At 51.5% G+C, this 13,649-nt stretch overlaps 20 non-coding genes across 20 annotated transcripts; all 20 read right to left on the bottom strand.

The window, feature by feature from the left end:
* Nucleotides 1-169: 169 nt before the first annotated feature.
* LOC125749702 (U1 spliceosomal RNA) lies at nucleotides 170-333 on the bottom strand. The gene has a single exon (XR_007399999.1). It is a non-coding gene; the product is annotated as a U1 spliceosomal RNA (small nuclear RNA).
* A 522-nt stretch (nucleotides 334-855) lies between these two features.
* Nucleotides 856-1,019, bottom strand: LOC125749701 (U1 spliceosomal RNA). The gene has a single exon (XR_007399998.1). It is a non-coding gene; the product is annotated as a U1 spliceosomal RNA (small nuclear RNA).
* Nucleotides 1,020-1,541: 522 nt separating this feature from the next.
* LOC125749700 (U1 spliceosomal RNA) lies at nucleotides 1,542-1,705 on the bottom strand. The gene has a single exon (XR_007399997.1). It is a non-coding gene; the product is annotated as a U1 spliceosomal RNA (small nuclear RNA).
* A 522-nt stretch (nucleotides 1,706-2,227) lies between these two features.
* On the bottom strand, nucleotides 2,228-2,391 carry LOC125749699 (U1 spliceosomal RNA). Its single transcript, XR_007399996.1, has one exon. It is a non-coding gene; the product is annotated as a U1 spliceosomal RNA (small nuclear RNA).
* Nucleotides 2,392-2,913: 522 nt separating this feature from the next.
* Nucleotides 2,914-3,077, bottom strand: LOC125749697 (U1 spliceosomal RNA). The gene has a single exon (XR_007399994.1). It is a non-coding gene; the product is annotated as a U1 spliceosomal RNA (small nuclear RNA).
* A 522-nt stretch (nucleotides 3,078-3,599) lies between these two features.
* LOC125749696 (U1 spliceosomal RNA) lies at nucleotides 3,600-3,763 on the bottom strand. The gene has a single exon (XR_007399993.1). It is a non-coding gene; the product is annotated as a U1 spliceosomal RNA (small nuclear RNA).
* Nucleotides 3,764-4,285: 522 nt separating this feature from the next.
* LOC125749695 (U1 spliceosomal RNA) lies at nucleotides 4,286-4,449 on the bottom strand. Its single transcript, XR_007399992.1, has one exon. It is a non-coding gene; the product is annotated as a U1 spliceosomal RNA (small nuclear RNA).
* Nucleotides 4,450-4,971: 522 nt separating this feature from the next.
* On the bottom strand, nucleotides 4,972-5,135 carry LOC125749694 (U1 spliceosomal RNA). Its single transcript, XR_007399991.1, has one exon. It is a non-coding gene; the product is annotated as a U1 spliceosomal RNA (small nuclear RNA).
* Nucleotides 5,136-5,657: 522 nt separating this feature from the next.
* LOC125749693 (U1 spliceosomal RNA) lies at nucleotides 5,658-5,821 on the bottom strand. Its single transcript, XR_007399990.1, has one exon. It is a non-coding gene; the product is annotated as a U1 spliceosomal RNA (small nuclear RNA).
* A 522-nt stretch (nucleotides 5,822-6,343) lies between these two features.
* LOC125749990 (U1 spliceosomal RNA) lies at nucleotides 6,344-6,507 on the bottom strand. Its single transcript, XR_007400267.1, has one exon. It is a non-coding gene; the product is annotated as a U1 spliceosomal RNA (small nuclear RNA).
* A 522-nt stretch (nucleotides 6,508-7,029) lies between these two features.
* On the bottom strand, nucleotides 7,030-7,193 carry LOC125749745 (U1 spliceosomal RNA). The gene has a single exon (XR_007400039.1). It is a non-coding gene; the product is annotated as a U1 spliceosomal RNA (small nuclear RNA).
* A 522-nt stretch (nucleotides 7,194-7,715) lies between these two features.
* LOC125749989 (U1 spliceosomal RNA) lies at nucleotides 7,716-7,879 on the bottom strand. Its single transcript, XR_007400266.1, has one exon. It is a non-coding gene; the product is annotated as a U1 spliceosomal RNA (small nuclear RNA).
* Nucleotides 7,880-8,401: 522 nt separating this feature from the next.
* Nucleotides 8,402-8,565, bottom strand: LOC125749733 (U1 spliceosomal RNA). The gene has a single exon (XR_007400028.1). It is a non-coding gene; the product is annotated as a U1 spliceosomal RNA (small nuclear RNA).
* A 522-nt stretch (nucleotides 8,566-9,087) lies between these two features.
* LOC125749988 (U1 spliceosomal RNA) lies at nucleotides 9,088-9,251 on the bottom strand. Its single transcript, XR_007400265.1, has one exon. It is a non-coding gene; the product is annotated as a U1 spliceosomal RNA (small nuclear RNA).
* A 522-nt stretch (nucleotides 9,252-9,773) lies between these two features.
* LOC125749987 (U1 spliceosomal RNA) lies at nucleotides 9,774-9,937 on the bottom strand. Its single transcript, XR_007400264.1, has one exon. It is a non-coding gene; the product is annotated as a U1 spliceosomal RNA (small nuclear RNA).
* A 522-nt stretch (nucleotides 9,938-10,459) lies between these two features.
* Nucleotides 10,460-10,623, bottom strand: LOC125749986 (U1 spliceosomal RNA). Its single transcript, XR_007400263.1, has one exon. It is a non-coding gene; the product is annotated as a U1 spliceosomal RNA (small nuclear RNA).
* Nucleotides 10,624-11,145: 522 nt separating this feature from the next.
* LOC125749984 (U1 spliceosomal RNA) lies at nucleotides 11,146-11,309 on the bottom strand. Its single transcript, XR_007400261.1, has one exon. It is a non-coding gene; the product is annotated as a U1 spliceosomal RNA (small nuclear RNA).
* Nucleotides 11,310-11,831: 522 nt separating this feature from the next.
* LOC125749848 (U1 spliceosomal RNA) lies at nucleotides 11,832-11,995 on the bottom strand. Its single transcript, XR_007400138.1, has one exon. It is a non-coding gene; the product is annotated as a U1 spliceosomal RNA (small nuclear RNA).
* Nucleotides 11,996-12,517: 522 nt separating this feature from the next.
* On the bottom strand, nucleotides 12,518-12,681 carry LOC125749983 (U1 spliceosomal RNA). The gene has a single exon (XR_007400260.1). It is a non-coding gene; the product is annotated as a U1 spliceosomal RNA (small nuclear RNA).
* Nucleotides 12,682-13,203: 522 nt separating this feature from the next.
* Nucleotides 13,204-13,367, bottom strand: LOC125749981 (U1 spliceosomal RNA). Its single transcript, XR_007400259.1, has one exon. It is a non-coding gene; the product is annotated as a U1 spliceosomal RNA (small nuclear RNA).
* Between the last annotated feature and the right edge of the window lie 282 nt (nucleotides 13,368-13,649).

Genomic DNA, 13,649 nt, shown 5'->3' with positions numbered 1-13,649 from the left:
TCAGCCTACCGCAGGCTTGCTCGAATGAAGTTCACCTAAGGAACCACTCGCAAACACTTGGCGCAGGCAACAGACTGCGCACATTTCTTTTCACGCTAGTTTGCGTCAGATGCGACTCTCTTCCGTCGCATTTGCAACGGAACTCCTCTTTCGTTAAATACCTGAAATACAGGGGAGAGCGCGAACGCAGTCCCCCACTACCAGAAATTATGCAGTCGAGATTCCCACATTTGGGGAATTCGCAGGGGTCAGCACAGCCGCAGTGCAATGGCTATGCCTCGCCCTGGGTGAACCACCTTCGTGATCATGGTATCTCCCCTGCCAGGTAAGTATGAGTTGGATGAGGGTCATGTGACCCTGTTGTGCTACTCGCCTGCCTACTCTGAGTCGCAGTGGGAAAGTTAAGGTGGGGCCGGATTAACTCCCATAATCCTCTGCGCTGTCGCATATGGCTCTGGGCCAGGTAAGACTGCTCTCGTAGCTCAGCCTTGGCCTAGGAGCAGTCTGCTCGCAATACAGCAAATGATTTTTCAAAGAAAGAAGAATGAGACCGTTTACCCTTTGATATGAATCTGTGAGCCTCAGCACGCTTACATTTTCATGTTGTCGCCTGCTCATCCAACAATCGCATTCCATTCAGTAACAAAGGCACCTGGAGATGCATGCAGCTTCATCAGACATGGCGCTCAGCCTACCGCAGGCTTGCTCGAATGAAGTTCACCTAAGGAACCACTCGCAAACACTTGGCGCAGGCAACAGACTGCGCGCATTTCTTTTCACTCTAGTTTGCGTCAGATGCGACTCTCTTCCGTCGCATTTGCAACGGAACTCCTCTTTCGTTAAACACCTGAAATACAGGGGAGAGCGCGAACGCAGTCCCCCACTACCAGAAATTATGCAGTCGAGATTCCCACATTTGGGGAATTCGCAGGGGTCAGCACAGCCGCAGTGCAATGGCTATGCCTCGCCCTGGGTGAACCACCTTCGTGATCATGGTATCTCCCCTGCCAGGTAAGTATGAGTTGGATGAGGGTCATGTGACCCTGTTGTGCTACTCGCCTGCCTACTCTGAGTCGCAGTGGGAAAGTTAAGGTGGGGCCGGATTAACTCCCATAATCCTCTGCGCTGTCGCATATGGCTCTGGGCCAGGTAAGACTGCTCTCGTAGCTCAGCCTTGGCCTAGGAGCAGTCTGCTCGCAATACAGCAAATGATTTTTCAAAGAAAGAAGAATGAGACCGTTTACCCTTTGATATGAATCTGTGAGCCTCAGCACGCTTACATTTTCATGTTGTCGCCTGCTCATCCAACAATCGCATTCCATTCAGTAACAAAGGCACCTGGAGATGCATGCAGCTTCATCAGACATGGCGCTCAGCCTACCGCAGGCTTGCTCGAATGAAGTTCACCTAAGGAACCACTCGCAAACACTTGGCGCAGGCAACAGACTGCGCGCATTTCTTTTCACGCTAGTTTGCGTCAGATGCGACTCTCTTCCGTCGCATTTGCAACGGAACTCCTCTTTCGTTAAACACCTGAAATACAGGGGAGAGCGCGAACGCAGTCCCCCACTACCAGAAATTATGCAGTCGAGATTCCCACATTTGGGGAATTCGCAGGGGTCAGCACAGCCGCAGTGCAATGGCTATGCCTCGCCCTGGGTGAACCACCTTCGTGATCATGGTATCTCCCCTGCCAGGTAAGTATGAGTTGGATGAGGGTCATGTGACCCTGTTGTGCTACTCGCCTGCCTACTCTGAGTCGCAGTGGGAAAGTTAAGGTGGGGCCGGATTAACTCCCATAATCCTCTGCGCTGTCGCATATGGCTCTGGGCCAGGTAAGACTGCTCTCGTAGCTCAGCCTTGGCCTAGGAGCAGTCTGCTCGCAATACAGCAAATGATTTTTCAAAGAAAGAAGAATGAGACCGTTTACCCTTTGATATGAATCTGTGAGCCTCAGCACGCTTACATTTTCATGTTGTCGCCTGCTCATCCAACAATCGCATTCCATTCAGTAACAAAGGCACCTGGAGATGCATGCAGCTTCATCAGACATGGCGCTCAGCCTACCGCAGGCTTGCTCGAATGAAGTTCACCTAAGGAACCACTCGCAAACACTTGGCGCAGGCAACAGACTGCGCACATTTCTTTTCACGCTAGTTTGCGTCAGATGCGACTCTCTTCCGTCGCATTTGCAACGGAACTCCTCTTTCGTTAAATACCTGAAATACAGGGGAGAGCGCGAACGCAGTCCCCCACTACCAGAAATTATGCAGTCGAGATTCCCACATTTGGGGAATTCGCAGGGGTCAGCACAGCCGCAGTGCAATGGCTATGCCTCGCCCTGGGTGAACCACCTTCGTGATCATGGTATCTCCCCTGCCAGGTAAGTATGAGTTGGATGAGGGTCATGTGACCCTGTTGTGCTACTCGCCTGCCTACTCTGAGTCGCAGTGGGAAAGTTAAGGTGGGGCCGGATTAACTCCCATAATCCTCTGCGCTGTCGCATATGGCTCTGGGCCAGGTAAGACTGCTCTCGTAGCTCAGCCTTGGCCTAGGAGCAGTCTGCTCGCAATACAGCAAATGATTTTTCAAAGAAAGAAGAATGAGACCGTTTACCCTTTGATATGAATCTGTGAGCCTCAGCACGCTTACATTTTCATGTTGTCGCCTGCTCATCCAACAATCGCATTCCATTCAGTAACAAAGGCACCTGGAGATGCATGCAGCTTCATCAGACATGGCGCTCAGCCTACCGCAGGCTTGCTCGAATGAAGTTCACCTAAGGAACCACTCGCAAACACTTGGCGCAGGCAACAGACTGCGCGCATTTCTTTTCACGCTAGTTTGCGTCAGATGCGACTCTCTTCCGTCGCATTTGCAACGGAACTCCTCTTTCGTTAAACACCTGAAATACAGGGGAGAGCGCGAACGCAGTCCCCCACTACCAGAAATTATGCAGTCGAGATTCCCACATTTGGGGAATTCGCAGGGGTCAGCACAGCCGCAGTGCAATGGCTATGCCTCGCCCTGGGTGAACCACCTTCGTGATCATGGTATCTCCCCTGCCAGGTAAGTATGAGTTGGATGAGGGTCATGTGACCCTGTTGTGCTACTCGCCTGCCTACTCTGAGTCGCAGTGGGAAAGTTAAGGTGGGGCCGGATTAACTCCCATAATCCTCTGCGCTGTCGCATATGGCTCTGGGCCAGGTAAGACTGCTCTCGTAGCTCAGCCTTGGCCTAGGAGCAGTCTGCTCGCAATACAGCAAATGATTTTTCAAAGAAAGAAGAATGAGACCGTTTACCCTTTGATATGAATCTGTGAGCCTCAGCACGCTTACATTTTCATGTTGTCGCCTGCTCATCCAACAATCGCATTCCATTCAGTAACAAAGGCACCTGGAGATGCATGCAGCTTCATCAGACATGGCGCTCAGCCTACCGCAGGCTTGCTCGAATGAAGTTCACCTAAGGAACCACTCGCAAACACTTGGCGCAGGCAACAGACTGCGCGCATTTCTTTTCACGCTAGTTTGCGTCAGATGCGACTCTCTTCCGTCGCATTTGCAACGGAACTCCTCTTTCGTTAAACACCTGAAATACAGGGGAGAGCGCGAACGCAGTCCCCCACTACCAGAAATTATGCAGTCGAGATTCCCACATTTGGGGAATTCGCAGGGGTCAGCACAGCCGCAGTGCAATGGCTATGCCTCGCCCTGGGTGAACCACCTTCGTGATCATGGTATCTCCCCTGCCAGGTAAGTATGAGTTGGATGAGGGTCATGTGACCCTGTTGTGCTACTCGCCTGCCTACTCTGAGTCGCAGTGGGAAAGTTAAGGTGGGGCCGGATTAACTCCCATAATCCTCTGCGCTGTCGCATATGGCTCTGGGCCAGGTAAGACTGCTCTCGTAGCTCAGCCTTGGCCTAGGAGCAGTCTGCTCGCAATACAGCAAATGATTTTTCAAAGAAAGAAGAATGAGACCGTTTACCCTTTGATATGAATCTGTGAGCCTCAGCACGCTTACATTTTCATGTTGTCGCCTGCTCATCCAACAATCGCATTCCATTCAGTAACAAAGGCACCTGGAGATGCATGCAGCTTCATCAGACATGGCGCTCAGCCTACCGCAGGCTTGCTCGAATGAAGTTCACCTAAGGAACCACTCGCAAACACTTGGCGCAGGCAACAGACTGCGCGCATTTCTTTTCACGCTAGTTGGCGTCAGATGCGACTCTCTTCCGTCGCATTTGCAACGGAACTCCTCTTTCGTTAAACACCTGAAATACAGGGGAGAGCGCGAACGCAGTCCCCCACTACCAGAAATTATGCAGTCGAGATTCCCACATTTGGGGAATTCGCAGGGGTCAGCACAGCCGCAGTGCAATGGCTATGCCTCGCCCTGGGTGAACCACCTTCGTGATCATGGTATCTCCCCTGCCAGGTAAGTATGAGTTGGATGAGGGTCATGTGACCCTGTTGTGCTACTCGCCTGCCTACTCTGAGTCGCAGTGGGAAAGTTAAGGTGGGGCCGGATTAACTCCCATAATCCTCTGCGCTGTCGCATATGGCTCTGGGCCAGGTAAGACTGCTCTCGTAGCTCAGCCTTGGCCTAGGAGCAGTCTGCTCGCAATACAGCAAATGATTTTTCAAAGAAAGAAGAATGAGACCGTTCACCCTTTGATATGAATCTGTGAGCCTCAGCACGCTTACATTTTCATGTTGTCGCCTGCTCATCCAACAATCGCATTCCATTCAGTAACAAAGGCACCTGGAGATGCATGCAGCTTCATCAGACATGGCGCTCAGCCTACCGCAGGCTTGCTCGAATGAAGTTCACCTAAGGAACCACTCGCAAACACTTGGCGCAGGCAACAGACTGCGTGCATTTCTTTTCACGCTAGTTTGCGTCAGATGCGACTCTCTTCCGTCGCATTTGCAACAGAACTCCTCTTTCGTTAAATACCTGAAATACAGGGGAGAGCGCGAACGCAGTCCCCCACTACCAGAAATTATGCAGTCGAGATTCCCACATTTGGGGAATTCGCAGGGGTCAGCACAGCCGCAGTGCAATGGCTATGCCTCGCCCTGGGTGAACCACCTTCGTGATCATGGTATCTCCCCTGCCAGGTAAGTATGAGTTGGATGAGGGTCATGTGACCCTGTTGTGCTACTCGCCTGCCTACTCTGAGTCGCAGTGGGAAAGTTAAGGTGGGGCCGGATTAACTCCCATAATCCTCTGCGCTGTCGCATATGGCTCTGGGCCAGGTAAGACTGCTCTCGTAGCTCAGCCTTGGCCTAGGAGCAGTCTGCTCGCAATACAGCAAATGATTTTTCAAAGAAAGAAGAATGAGACCGTTTACCCTTTGATATGAATCTGTGAGCCTCAGCACGCTTACATTTTCATGTTGTCGCCTGCTCATCCAACAATCGCATTCCATTCAGTAACAAAGGCACCTGGAGATGCATGCAGCTTCATCAGACATGGCGCTCAGCCTACCGCAGGCTTGCTCGAATGAAGTTCACCTAAGGAACCACTCGCAAACACTTGGCGCAGGCAACAGACTGCGCGCATTTCTTTTCACGCTAGTTTGCGTCAGATGCGACTCTCTTCCGTCGCATTTGCAACGGAACTCCTCTTTCGTTAAACACCTGAAATACAGGGGAGAGCGCGAACGCAGTCCCCCACTACCAGAAATTATGCAGTCGAGATTCCCACATTTGGGGAATTCGCAGGGGTCAGCACAGCCGCAGTGCAATGGCTATGCCTCGCCCTGGGTGAACCACCTTCGTGATCATGGTATCTCCCCTGCCAGGTAAGTATGAGTTGGATGAGGGTCATGTGACCCTGTTGTGCTACTCGCCTGCCTACTCTGAGTCGCAGTGGGAAAGTTAAGGTGGGGCCGGATTAACTCCCATAATCCTCTGCGCTGTCGCATATGGCTCTGGGCCAGGTAAGACTGCTCTCGTAGCTCAGCCTTGGCCTAGGAGCAGTCTGCTCGCAATACAGCAAATGATTTTTCAAAGAAAGAAGAATGAGACCGTTTACCCTTTGATATGAATCTGTGAGCCTCAGCACGCTTACATTTTCATGTTGTCGCCTGCTCATCCAACAATCGCATTCCATTCAGTAACAAAGGCACCTGGAGATGCATGCAGCTTCATCAGACATGGCGCTCAGCCTACCGCAGGCTTGCTCGAATGAAGTTCACCTAAGGAACCACTCGCAAACACTTGGCGCAGGCAACAGACTGCGCGCATTTCTTTTCACGCTAGTTTGCGTCAGATGCGACTCTCTTCCGTCGCATTTGCAACGGAACTCCTCTTTCCTTAAATACCTGAAATACAGGGGAGAGCGCGAACGCAGTCCCCCACTACCAGAAATTATGCAGTCGAGATTCCCACATTTGGGGAATTCGCAGGGGTCAGCACAGCCGCAGTGCAATGGCTATGCCTCGCCCTGGGTGAACCACCTTCGTGATCATGGTATCTCCCCTGCCAGGTAAGTATGAGTTGGATGAGGGTCATGTGACCCTGTTGTGCTACTCGCCTGCCTACTCTGAGTCGCAGTGGGAAAGTTAAGGTGGGGCCGGATTAACTCCCATAATCCTCTGCGCTGTCGCATATGGCTCTGGGCCAGGTAAGACTGCTCTCGTAGCTCAGCCTTGGCCTAGGAGCAGTCTGCTCGCAATACAGCAAATGATTTTTCAAAGAAAGAAGAATGAGACCGTTTACCCTTTGATATGAATCTGTGAGCCTCAGCACGCTTACATTTTCATGTTGTCGCCTGCTCATCCAACAATCGCATTCCATTCAGTAACAAAGGCACCTGGAGATGCATGCAGCTTCATCAGACATGGCGCTCAGCCTACCGCAGGCTTGCTCGAATGAAGTTCACCTAAGGAACCACTCGCAAACACTTGGCGCAGGCAACAGACTGCGCGCATTTCTTTTCACGCTAGTTTGCGTCAGATGCGACTCTCTTCCGTCGCATTTGCAACGGAACTCCTCTTTCGTTAAATACCTGAAATACAGGGGAGAGCGCGAACGCAGTCCCCCACTACCAGAAATTATGCAGTCGAGATTCCCACATTTGGGGAATTCGCAGGGGTCAGCATAGCCGCAGTGCAATGGCTATGCCTCGCCCTGGGTGAACCACCTTCGTGATCATGGTATCTCCCCTGCCAGGTAAGTATGAGTTGGATGAGGGTCATGTGACCCTGTTGTGCTACTCGCCTGCCTACTCTGAGTCGCAGTGGGAAAGTTAAGGTGGGGCTGGATTAACTCCCATAATCCTCTGCGCTGTCGCATATGGCTCTGGGCCAGGTAAGACTGCTCTCGTAGCTCAGCCTTGGCCTAGGAGCAGTCTGCTCGCAATACAGCAAATGATTTTTCAAAGAAAGAAGAATGAGACCGTTTACCCTTTGATATGAATCTGTGAGCCTCAGCACGCTTACATTTTCATGTTGTCGCCTGCTCATCCAACAATCGCATTCCATTCAGTAACAAAGGCACCTGGAGATGCATGCAGCTTCATCAGACATGGCGCTCAGCCTACCGCAGGCTTGCTCGAATGAAGTTCACCTAAGGAACCACTCGCAAACACTTGGCGCAGGCAACAGACTGCGCGCATTTCTTTTCACGCTAGTTTGCGTCAGATGCGACTCTCTTCCGTCGCATTTGCAACGGAACTCCTCTTTCCTTAAATACCTGAAATACAGGGGAGAGCGCGAACGCAGTCCCCCACTACCAGAAATTATGCAGTCGAGATTCCCACATTTGGGGAATTCGCAGGGGTCAGCACAGCCGCAGTGCAATGGCTATGCCTCGCCCTGGGTGAACCACCTTCGTGATCATGGTATCTCCCCTGCCAGGTAAGTATGAGTTGGATGAGGGTCATGTGACCCTGTTGTGCTACTCGCCTGCCTACTCTGAGTCGCAGTGGGAAAGTTAAGGTGGGGCCGGATTAACTCCCATAATCCTCTGCGCTGTCGCATATGGCTCTGGGCCAGGTAAGACTGCTCTCGTAGCTCAGCCTTGGCCTAGGAGCAGTCTGCTCGCAATACAGCAAATGATTTTTCAAAGAAAGAAGAATGAGACCGTTTACCCTTTGATATGAATCTGTGAGCCTCAGCACGCTTACATTTTCATGTTGTCGCCTGCTCATCCAACAATCGCATTCCATTCAGTAACAAAGGCACCTGGAGATGCATGCAGCTTCATCAGACATGGCGCTCAGCCTACCGCAGGCTTGCTCGAATGAAGTTCACCTAAGGAACCACTCGCAAACACTTGGCGCAGGCAACAGACTGCGCGCATTTCTTTTCACGCTAGTTTGCGTCAGATGCGACTCTCTTCCGTCACATTTGCAACGGAACTCCTCTTTCGTTAAATACCTGAAATACAGGGGAGAGCGCGAACGCAGTCCCCCACTACCAGAAATTATGCAGTCGAGATTCCCACATTTGGGGAATTCGCAGGGGTCAGCATAGCCGCAGTGCAATGGCTATGCCTCGCCCTGGGTGAACCACCTTCGTGATCATGGTATCTCCCCTGCCAGGTAAGTATGAGTTGGATGAGGGTCATGTGACCCTGTTGTGCTACTCGCCTGCCTACTCTGAGTCGCAGTGGGAAAGTTAAGGTGGGGCTGGATTAACTCCCATAATCCTCTGCGCTGTCGCATATGGCTCTGGGCCAGGTAAGACTGCTCTCGTAGCTCAGCCTTGGCCTAGGAGCAGTCTGCTCGCAATACAGCAAATGATTTTTCAAAGAAAGAAGAATGAGACCGTTTACCCTTTGATATGAATCTGTGAGCCTCAGCACGCTTACATTTTCATGTTGTCGCCTGCTCATCCAACAATCGCATTCCATTCAGTAACAAAGGCACCTGGAGATGCATGCAGCTTCATCAGACATGGCGCTCAGCCTACCGCAGGCTTGCTCGAATGAAGTTCACCTAAGGAACCACTCGCAAACACTTGGCGCAGGCAACAGACTGCGCGCATTTCTTTTCACGCTAGTTTGCGTCAGATGCGACTCTCTTCCGTCGCATTTGCAACGGAACTCCTCTTTCCTTAAATACCTGAAATACAGGGGAGAGCGCGAACGCAGTCCCCCACTACCAGAAATTATGCAGTCGAGATTCCCACATTTGGGGAATTCGCAGGGGTCAGCACAGCCGCAGTGCAATGGCTATGCCTCGCCCTGGGTGAACCACCTTCGTGATCATGGTATCTCCCCTGCCAGGTAAGTATGAGTTGGATGAGGGTCATGTGACCCTGTTGTGCTACTCGCCTGCCTACTCTGAGTCGCAGTGGGAAAGTTAAGGTGGGGCCGGATTAACTCCCATAATCCTCTGCGCTGTCGCATATGGCTCTGGGCCAGGTAAGACTGCTCTCGTAGCTCAGCCTTGGCCTAGGAGCAGTCTGCTCGCAATACAGCAAATGATTTTTCAAAGAAAGAAGAATGAGACCGTTTACCCTTTGATATGAATCTGTGAGCCTCAGCACGCTTACATTTTCATGTTGTCGCCTGCTCATCCAACAATCGCATTCCATTCAGTAACAAAGGCACCTGGAGATGCATGCAGCTTCATCAGACATGGCGCTCAGCCTACCGCAGGCTTGCTCGAATGAAGTTCACCTAAGGAACCACTCGCAAACACTTGGCGCAGGCAACAGACTGCGCGCATTTCTTTTCACGCTAGTTTGCGTCAGATGCGACTCTCTTCCGTCACATTTGCAACGGAACTCCTCTTTCGTTAAACACCTGAAATACAGGGGAGAGCGCGAACGCAGTCCCCCACTACCAGAAATTATGCAGTCGAGATTCCCACATTTGGGGAATTCGCAGGGGTCAGCACAGCCGCAGTGCAATGGCTATGCCTCGCCCTGGGTGAACCACCTTCGTGATCATGGTATCTCCCCTGCCAGGTAAGTATGAGTTGGATGAGGGTCATGTGACCCTATTGTGCTACTCGCCTGCCTACTCTGAGTCGCAGTGGGAAAGTTAAGGTGGGGCCGGATTAACTCCCATAATCCTCTGCGCTGTCGCATATGGCTCTGGGCCAGGTAAGACTGCTCTCGTAGCTCAGCCTTGGCCTAGGAGCAGTCTGCTCGCAATACAGCAAATGATTTTTCAAAGAAAGAAGAATGAGACCGTTTACCCTTTGATATGAATCTGTGAGCCTCAGCACGCTTACATTTTCATGTTGTCGCCTGCTCATCCAACAATCGCATTCCATTCAGTAACAAAGGCACCTGGAGATGCATGCAGCTTCATCAGACATGGCGCTCAGCCTACCGCAGGCTTGCTCGAATGAAGTTCACCTAAGGAACCACTCGCAAACACTTGGCGCAGGCAACAGACTGCGCGCATTTCTTTTCACGCTAGTTTGCGTCAGATGCGATTCTCTTCTGTCGTATTTGCAACGGAACTCCTCTTTCCTTAAATACCTGAAATACAGGGGAGAGCGCGAACGCAGTCCCCCACTACCAGAAATTATGCAGTCGAGATTCCCACATTTGGGGAATTCGCAGGGGTCAGCACAGCCGCAGTGCAATGGCTATGCCTCGCCCTGGGTGAACCACCTTCGTGATCATGGTATCTCCCCTGCCAGGTAAGTATGAGTTGGATGAGGGTCATGTGACCCTGTTGTGCTACTCGCCTGCCTACTCTGAGTCGCAGTGGGAAAGTTAAGGTGGGGCCGGATTAACTCCCATAATCCTCTGCGCTGTCGCATATGGCTCTGGGCCAGGTAAGACTGCTCTCGTAGCTCAGCCTTGGCCTAGGAGCAGTCTGCTCGCAATACAGCAAATGATTTTTCAAAGAAAGAAGAATGAGACCGTTCACCCTTTGATATGAATCTGTGAGCCTCAGCACGCTTACATTTTCATGTTGTCGCCTGCTCATCCAACAATCGCATTCCATTCAGTAACAAAGGCACCTGGAGATGCATGCAGCTTCATCAGACATGGCGCTCAGCCTACCGCAGGCTTGCTCGAATGAAGTTCACCTAAGGAACCACTCGCAAACACTTGGCGCAGGCAACAGACTGCGTGCATTTCTTTTCACGCTAGTTTGCGTCAGATGCGACTCTCTTCCGTCGCATTTGCAACAGAACTCCTCTTTCGTTAAATACCTGAAATACAGGGGAGAGCGCGAACGCAGTCCCCCACTACCAGAAATTATGCAGTCGAGATTCCCACATTTGGGGAATTCGCAGGGGTCAGCACAGCCGCAGTGCAATGGCTATGCCTCGCCCTGGGTGAACCACCTTCGTGATCATGGTATCTCCCCTGCCAGGTAAGTATGAGTTGGATGAGGGTCATGTGACCCTGTTGTGCTACTCGCCTGCCTACTCTGAGTCGCAGTGGGAAAGTTAAGGTGGGGCCGGATTAACTCCCATAATCCTCTGCGCTGTCGCATATGGCTCTGGGCCAGGTAAGACTGCTCTCGTAGCTCAGCCTTGGCCTAGGAGCAGTCTGCTCGCAATACAGCAAATGATTTTTCAAAGAAAGAAGAATGAGACCGTTTACCCTTTGATATGAATCTGCGAGCCTCAGCACGCTTACATTTTCATGTTGTCGCCGGCTCATCCAACAATCGCATTCCATTCAGTAACAAAGGCACCTGGAGATGCATGCAGCTTCATCAGACATGGCGCTCAGCCTACCGCAGGCTTGCTCGAATGAAGTTCACCTAAGGAACCACTCGCAAACACTTGGCGCAGGCAACAGACTGCACGCATTTCTTTTCACGCTAGTTTGCGTCAGATGCGATTCTCTTCCGTCGTATTTGCAACGGAACTCCTCTTTCCTTAAATACCTGAAATACAGGGGAGAGCGCGAACGCAGTCCCCCACTACCAGAAATTATGCAGTCGAGATTCCCACATTTGGGGAATTCGCAGGGGTCAGCACAGCCGCAGTGCAATGGCTATGCCTCGCCCTGGGTGAACCACCTTCGTGATCATGGTATCTCCTCTGCCAGGTAAGTATGAGTTGGATGAGGGTCATGTGACCCTGTTGTGCTACTCGCCTGCCTACTCTGAGTCGCAGTGGGAAAGTTAAGGTGGGGCCGGATTAACTCCCATAATCCTCTGCGCTGTCGCATATGGCTCTGGGCCAGGTAAGACTGCTCTCGTAGCTCAGCCTTGGCCTAGGAGCAGTCTGCTCTCAATACAGCAAATGATTTTTCAAAGAAAGAAGAATGAGACCGTTTACCCTTTGATATGAATCTGTGAGCCTCAGCACGCTTACATTTTCATGTTGTCGCCTGCTCATCCAACAATCGCATTCCATTCAGTAACAAAGGCACCTGGAGATGCATGCAGCTTCATCAGACATGGCGCTCAGCCTACCGCAGGCTTGCTCGAATGAAGTTCACCTAAGGAACCACTCGCAAACACTTGGCGCAGGCAACAGACTGCGCGCATTTCTTTTCACGCTAGTTTGCGTCAGATGCGACTCTCTTCCGTCGCATTTGCAACGGAACTCCTCTTTCGTTAAATACCTGAAATACAGGGGAGAGCGCGAACGCAGTCCCCCACTACCAGAAATTATGCAGTCGAGATTCCCACATTTGGGGAATTCGCAGGGGTCAGCACAGCCGCAGTGCAATGGCTATGCCTCGCCCTGGGTGAACCACCTTCGTGATCATGGTATCTCCCCTGCCAGGTAAGTATGAGTTGGATGAGGGTCATGTGACCCTGTTGTGCTACTCGCCTGCCTACTCTGAGTCGCAGTGGGAAAGTTAAGGTGGGGCCGGATTAACTCCCATAATCCTCTGCGCTGTCGCATATGGCTCTGGGCCAGGTAAGACTGCTCTCGTAGCTCAGCCTTGGCCTAGGAGCAGTCTGCTCGCAATACAGCAAATGATTTTTCAAATAAAGAAGAATGAGACCGTTTACCCTTTGATATGAATCTGTGAGCCTCAGCACGCTTACATTTTCATGTTGTCGCCTGCTCATCCAACAATCGCATTCCATTCAGTAACAAAGGCACCTGGAGATGCATGCAGCTTCATCAGACATGGCGCTCAGCCTACCGCAGGCTTGCTCGAATGAAGTTCACCTAAGGAACCACTCGCAAACACTTGGCGCAGGCAACAGACTGCGCGCATTTCTTTTCACGCTAGTTTGCGTCAGATGCGACTCTCTTCCGTCACATTTGCAACGGAACTCCTCTTTCGTTAAACACCTGAAATACAGGGGAGAGCGCGAACGCAGTCCCCCACTACCAGAAATTATGCAGTCGAGATTCCCACATTTGGGGAATTCGCAGGGGTCAGCACAGCCGCAGTGCAATGGCTATGCCTCGCCCTGGGTGAACCACCTTCGTGATCATGGTATCTCCCCTGCCAGGTAAGTATGAGTTGGATGAGGGTCATGTGACCCTATTGTGCTACTCGCCTGCCTACTCTGAGTCGCAGTGGGAAAGTTAAGGTGGGGCCGGATTAACTCCCATAATCCTCTGCGCTGTCGCATATGGCTCTGGGCCAGGTAAGACTGCTCTCGTAGCTCAGCCTTGGCCTAGGAGCAGTCTGCTCGCAATACAGCAAATGATTTTTCAAAGAAAGAAGAATGAGACCGTTTACCCCTTGATATGAATCTGTGAGCCTCAGCACGCTTACATTTTCATGTTGTCGCCTGCT

This window comes from Brienomyrus brachyistius, chromosome 9, assembly GCF_023856365.1.
Source record: "Brienomyrus brachyistius isolate T26 chromosome 9, BBRACH_0.4, whole genome shotgun sequence".
Taxonomy (NCBI): domain Eukaryota; kingdom Metazoa; phylum Chordata; class Actinopteri; order Osteoglossiformes; family Mormyridae; genus Brienomyrus; species Brienomyrus brachyistius.
Note: the sequence above shows the minus strand (reverse complement) of the source record. Positions and strands in the feature narration are given on the sequence as shown.